This window comes from Vipera ursinii (assembly GCF_947247035.1).
Source record: "Vipera ursinii genome assembly, chromosome: 8".
In the NCBI taxonomy this organism is placed as follows: domain Eukaryota; kingdom Metazoa; phylum Chordata; class Lepidosauria; order Squamata; family Viperidae; genus Vipera; species Vipera ursinii.
The window spans coordinates 2,407,441-2,413,415 of NC_139519.1; the positions used below are offsets into that span (position 1 = coordinate 2,407,441).

The 5,975-nt window shown below is 47.5% G+C and overlaps 1 long non-coding RNA gene across 1 annotated transcript; it reads left to right on the forward strand.

The window, feature by feature from the left end:
• The first annotated feature begins 1,964 nt into the window (after positions 1–1,964).
• Positions 1,965–5,678, forward strand: LOC310644039. Its single transcript, XR_014493217.1, has 3 exons — positions 1,965–2,050; positions 3,981–4,246; positions 5,637–5,678. It is a non-coding gene; the product is annotated as an uncharacterized lncRNA (long non-coding RNA).
• Positions 5,679–5,975: the final 297 nt, after the last annotated feature.

The window sequence follows — 5,975 nt, forward strand, 5'->3', positions numbered from 1 at the left end:
GATGCTCTCCAAAAGAAAATTGCAAGTCTTTCTAAGAGACATGAAGTCTCACTGATGGAAGAATTAATTCCCAGCTAAGAAAACCTTTGCACAACTTCAGGTTTTGCACCAGTTGTGGCCTTTCTTCGATCAGGACTCCCTGCCTGGTCATCTCGCGGCTGGACTATTGTAATGGTGCTCTACATGAAGAGCATTGGGAAGCTACAGCTGGTGCAGAGTGTGGCAGTGTTGGGGGCCCCAAGGGTGGCCCCTGTGTCACCACTGCTCCACAAGCTGCCCTGGCTGCCGGTTTGCTTCTAGTGCAATTCCAGGTGTTGGCGATCCCCTTTACAGCCCTTCATGGCAGGGGTCAGGCTATGTGAAGGACCCTCTCACCCCACTGGGAGTGGCCCATACCACGTGCACCGCCAGAGGGGGCAGACCCCATTGGCTGGGGAATTCCAGCTGGTGGGGTGCAGGAGAAGAGCCATGTTGACTGCCCCCCCCCGTGAGGTCTCGGGTCCAACCCTCCTGGCCTTCTGCAGGAGCCTGAAGACCTGGATCTGCCAGTTGGCCGGGGCTCCAATGAGGGGCATCACATTGGGGGGGGGGAGGGTTGACAGGTTAACAATAGATCCCACTCCCACCCATCCTCCCTCCCCATCTTTTTAGCTAGATTGATTTTTATAGTAGTCATATTTGTATTATTAGGGGGCACGATGGCTCAGAGGTTAAAGACGCTGAGCTTGTCAGCTGGCAGGCCAACAGCCCAGGGTTCGAGACCCGAGCTCCAGGCACTTGGGTGGTCTCCTATCCCTTGCCTGGCTCCTGCCCACCTAGCAGTTTGAAAGCACGCAGATGCAGGTAGATTAATAGGCACCAATTCGGTGGGCAGCTGGCAGCGTTTTGGTTGCCTTGGCATGTAGACCTGCTGGCCACAGAAATTGTCTTCGGACAGCCTGGCTCCTCGGCCAAGAAAGGGACATGACTGGCAGGGAACCCTTTACCTTTACCTCTCTCTATTATTAGGTTTTATGTAGTTTTATGTTTTTATATTGTGAGGGTCCCAGAGTTGCCCTGGGGTAAGATGGGCAGCCCATACATTTAACAAGTTAAATGTAATAAATAAATAAATACCCCAACATCTGTTGAGAGGTAAATTCTGCAAGGATGGCCCCTCCAAGAAAGGGTTGACTTGCTCTGCTGACCATCCTATCCAGCCCCCCCAAAAGTCTAGAATGGCACAGGGGGCTCTCCTGCCACGGGCAGGGGTTGGGCTAGACCTCCTAGCTCCCTCCCAGCCCTGTTATTCTATGTACTGTGTTCTAACTCTCCCCTTCCAATGGTGGAAGCACAAGCGCATCTCCTTGCTCAGGTGGATCTTACAACTAGGCAACTGGGTTGAGGAAGGGCGAGAGGAAGGAGAAGGATGGGAGCAACAGAAAGTAGTAATTTCCAAATCGTGGGAAATAATATTTCTGTTTATTCCCTCTTCCTTAGATCCACCTCAGGTATGCGGTTCTGATGCAGAGAAGTGCAGTGCGCCTGATCAGGGGCCTCTGGAACCTTGGCGGATGAGGAGAAGCTGAGGGCACTGGCCCCATCTGGCCCTGGAGAGAGAAAACCTCAGGGGGGACTGAAGCGCAGTTTCCAACAACTTCTCTCCACCCTCACAAAATTGAGGAATAATGCATTTAAATTACAGGAGGACAGAGTCCAAGGAAAGAATAGAATAGAGCTGGAAGGGACCTTGGAGGTCTTCTAGTCCAGCCCCCTGCTCAAGCAGGAGAACCTATACCATCTCAGACAAGAGGCTGTCCAGTCTCTTCTTAAAAATCTCCAGTGATGGAGCACCCACGATTTCTGGAGGCAAGCTGTTCCATCGTGTCCTCGCTGTTAGGAAGTTTCTGTGCAGGTGATGGCCACGGACGGCCCAAAAGGCCTCAGTGGTCCCTTCCTCTCTGGGATTCTTTGACTTATGAAGACTCTACGCCATTAGGAACAAAGGAAAACCGCATTTGCTTAGCTTCAGCGAGGATGTAGAAAAGGCAGGAATAGCCCTCCAGAGCTGGTAAGTGCCAAGGGAGCTTGTTTCTGCTGTGGCTGGTGGTCGGGGCCACCCACTTTCCCCTTTGTGCGAGGCCACCTTAAAAGCTGGGGGAGCTTCAGCACAAAGCCTAAAGGGTGTTTTATCATTTGTTGCAAGCTCCAAGTTGGTCGTGGTGCCTATCCCCAAATATTAAATGGGTCATTCTGACAAGTAAAATCTTAATGGTTCTCTGTCATCCAATGAAACCTGGAGATAACAAGATAATGTACTCTGCAATTGTTTAAGTGTAGATAATGTAAAATGAGCCTTCAGAAGGAGTTTTGTGTTCTTCCAGACCAACTTGGTTGCTTAGCAAGTTCATCTCTCTCTGTCTCTCTTCCCATGAGTGCTGCCTTTCTGCTTAGGTAATCAACTTTGTTTAGACCCAGACCTATAAATTTAAAAAAATGTTTGTAGAAGCAGAGGCTATAGGTTGATTAAATATTCCACGATGGTAAATATATGTCACAATAGGTTTCTAAAAGCTTCCACCAAGGCTTGGTTGCAGAATTCCTTGGGAAAGTGTGAGAAACAGTCCAACTCATCAGTTAAAAATATTATTCAGTTTTTCCTTGAGCAGGGTATGATGCAACACCCTTTATGGTCAGAAGGAAGGAAGTGAGTTAAACAAAAGCAAAACATTTCTTGCAATGGCTGTGATGTCACAAGATGGTTCCAGGAGAACTTCCTCTATCAATTACTGCTTCAGTACCTGGAATCAGCTTTCCTGTAACAGCAGTCTATTTCTAGGACCTTCCTTGGGCCTTGCTGATTTCAATTGTGCCAAAGAAATTAATGCAATCTATTTCATTTGTTAATCCATGACAGGAAAAAGTGTGCATTAAGTAATTGGGACATTCCTTCAAGGGCATTTCACAGGTTAACCTGTCTTAATGTCTTTGAATTGGACCACAGGGAGAGAGTTCATTCTTTGTTTACAAATATATCTTTAACTTGTGCAAAACTGGTAAGATCAGCAAGAAGGATTAAAACCAGTCTTTCAGTTAGCCAATCCATTGCAGCCTGGAGGAGCCACTGGTCATGTTTGTAAGGTTTTTCAGCTCAGAATCCTAATAAATTCCAATGAGACTCTGAACACGAGGCTGCTGCAAAAAAAACAAAACAGCTTTATTCTTTGGCCAAAGGAAAGCCGGGTGTCCCGATCTCCTGCTCCCGACACAGCAAGATGTAGGAGAAAAGGCACACACAGTAATAACTTTTTTTCCATTTTATAGCTAAGGCACTTTCTCAGGCTAAAAGACTTATTTTTCGTCTGAATACTTTTTTTAAATTTAATCTATCAGGTTAGTTCACTTACAGCAGGGGTGTCAAACTCAATTTCACTGAGGGCCACATCAGCATTGCAGTTGCCCTCAGGGTGTGTGTGTGTGGCCTGGGTAGGCGTGGCCTACTGGGTGGGCGTGGCTAAAGTGCATATGGCCTACTGGGTGGGCGTGGCCAGCTCTACATCGTTGGCATCAAGGGTGCCTATGGGGGCCTGGGCAGGAGTGGGACAGATCTGAGGGTCTCTGGCAGAAGGAGGGTCTCTGGGCCAGGGCCAAGGCAGTGGGGGCCGTTCCCTCACTGTTTCCAGGATGGCTTCACAGGCCGCATGAAACCACTTCTCGGGCCGGATCCGGCCCCGGGGCGTTGTGTTTGACATGTCTGACTTACAGCTTGTTACAGGGCTTATGCTTCGAATACACAATTGCTGGCAGGCAGCCCAGAACTTTCTCCTTGAGCGGATACATTGCAAACTATACCTGATGCATTTAAAGTTACAACTAAGCTTTTTCTTTCTCCTTGGTAATTTTAAGTTATCTCTGAGCAGAGTACAGAGCACAAACAAGAAAGAATGAAGGATGGCTGGGTTATACATAAATGATTATATTTTGATCCCTTCATGTTCTAGAGCTCTCAGCCAGGCCCCTCCCGTCTGGTTCCTCCTCAGACCCAGCTGTGTGAGCCTGACAGCTTGGACAAAAACGACCCACAGCTGGCCTTGTTCAAGGACGCCTGAAGCAGGAGGCAGACAAGCAGGAGTAAACAAAGGAAGGCAATGGGGCACCTCGGGAGGAGGCAAAGAGAAGCCACACCTTGAAACTGTTTAAAAGGGGAATGTGTGGGAGGTGCTGGTTGCTGGAGGCAACCGTTTGAACAGCTTCTGATTTAGTCATGGTTCGTATTTGTTTTGCTCTGTTTGCTCTGTTTTGGATCTGTTTTGTGTAAATAAATTTGGCAGGCTTACTTCCAGCCTATTGACTTTTGAAAAGGGTTTGTCCCTGACATTTCTGCAGGGACGGTAGTAGGCTGGAACAGAACACTCCCCTCCCGGAAAGCCCAATTTTAAAAAATACATCCTGACTAAAAAAGAGCAGACAAATGGTCTCAAGCTTTCATAGCCTCTTGGGCAGGACAGATAGTTGGGGGTGAACGTAGCATTTTCACCAGGAAAAAATGGATTTGGTTGGTTCAATAGGCCTTTGAGCTGCAGGAAAGAAAAAGACAAGAGGCCCTCTCTGTAAAGTCGCGTGCTTCACATAGAGACGGACACAGAGCTGGGGCAAAGATGAGTTTATTCTGAACAGAACGAACTGGGGAAACAGGGAAGCCTGGCGTTTATTTGTACCTGCCCAGGTGGATGGCATCCAATCAGTTCAAACCTGGGCTTCCTGACAGTGCAGGTGACAATGGATGTAGATCCTGGCTTCCCACCAGGCTGACCATGCCTGGGGCTGTCAACAGCTTAACTCATTAGGCTTATCCTGAGTGAGCAGTTATCGCCCGGAGCTGTCCAACCCCTCTGCTGATCTGCACCATCAGCCTCCTGCTGTGCTGTCCTTTGTGTATGCTGGGAGGCATACACTGCACTCTCTAAGATCTGAAGATCCCCAGACTTTCAAATCTTTCTAAGATGGAACTGAACTGGCTTCAACAGGCACAACCAATGAAGAAGCCAAATGGTGTATTTACGGCTTTGCTTTCCAAAATCTAAACTGCTCAGTTTTTCAGCTTTCTAGTTCCAGGGCCTTCTTTGCATATTGGCCAGGGAAATATAATATAAGTTTAAATAATAAATAAATAATAAATAAATAAGTTGGGAAGGGCCTGGTTTCATTTAAGCAAATTACATTACTGGATGACGATATTCTTCCTTTGTAAATTTGCACAGAAGACTTCTTTTTAAGCATCTGTTCGATACACATATTCTGCATATGGTAAACTAGAATAGAATAGATCTGGAAGGGACCTTGGAGGTCTTCTAGTCCAGCCCCCTGCTTAAGCAGGAGAACCTATGCCATCTCAGACAAGTGACTGTCCAAGTCTCTTCTTAAAAACCTCCAGTGATGGAGTGCCCATGATTTCTGGAGGCAAGTTGTTCCACTGGTTAATTGTCCTCACTGTCAGTAAGTTTCTTCTTAGTTCCTACCAGTTTGCCCAAGGAGGTAAAATGGAAGCTTTAAGGTCTTTTTAGTTTAGAATGAAGATGAGCAAAGATAGATGGGACAGAGTCATACCTAGATTGAAAACTTCCTCTAAGTGAAGTTTTTCTCCCTTTCCTACGAAGCTAAAATCCAGGGCCAGAGAATCATGCAGTTGGAAAGCAGGGTGCAGGCTCCACTGAGCATCTCAGAGGAACATCCAGCCTGGGTGAAGACCACTCTGAGGGAAAACGCTCCATTTCTTGGGTCAGCCTGCTTCCCTGACTGAGAGGTTGAACAATCAGGAGCTCTGCTGAGAACCTCACCTGGCACTGCATTTCAGGAAGGATGATGACAAACTGGCATCTGTCAGAGGAGAGAAGGTTGCTGGTTGCCCAGAAGAGGGCCTGAAAACCTCTGAGGATCCTTTGGTCTGCTCCTCTTGGAGCCACGAGCACTTTCTTCACTGCTAAGTCCACAATGGA